This window comes from Alligator sinensis, unplaced genomic scaffold (genome assembly GCF_000455745.1).
Source record: "Alligator sinensis unplaced genomic scaffold, ASM45574v1 scaffold423_2, whole genome shotgun sequence".
In the NCBI taxonomy this organism is placed as follows: domain Eukaryota; kingdom Metazoa; phylum Chordata; order Crocodylia; family Alligatoridae; genus Alligator; species Alligator sinensis.
Window position 1 is genome coordinate 193,004 of NW_005843263.1, and position 371 is coordinate 193,374.

Genomic DNA, 371 nt, shown 5'->3' on the forward strand with positions numbered 1-371 from the left:
GTAAGAATTGCCCCTCTTCCTTCCCTTCCATGCTCAGAGCCATGTCCCCTTCCCTCCCCATCCCCTTCTGTCCCATTCCTCCTTCCCTTCCTTTACCTGCTGCTGTTCCCACTGTCCTGGGATGAGGGGAGCTCATGTCCTGCTCCAGCTGGGTTGCACAGGGGTGGGCTCAGCCTGGAACAGTGACACAGCAGTTGCAGCAGGCAGGGAGATTCCTTCTCCATACCTGGTCCTCTTGGGTGCTGACCCAGGAGCAGGTGTTGGGGGAGAAGGGGAACCCACCTACTATTGCTGCCACTGTCCTGAAAGGAGCCTAGCCTCCATGCAGCTCAGCTGGAGCAGGGCAGGAGCTCCCCTCACCTCTGGGACAG

General features: G+C 59.6%; 1 protein-coding gene across 8 annotated transcripts in view; it reads left to right on the forward strand.

Moving 5' to 3' along the window:
* Positions 1–371, forward strand: part of SLC16A12 (solute carrier family 16 member 12) — a 72,719-nt gene that overhangs the window by 61,220 nt on the left and 11,128 nt on the right. The window lies entirely within an intron of this gene.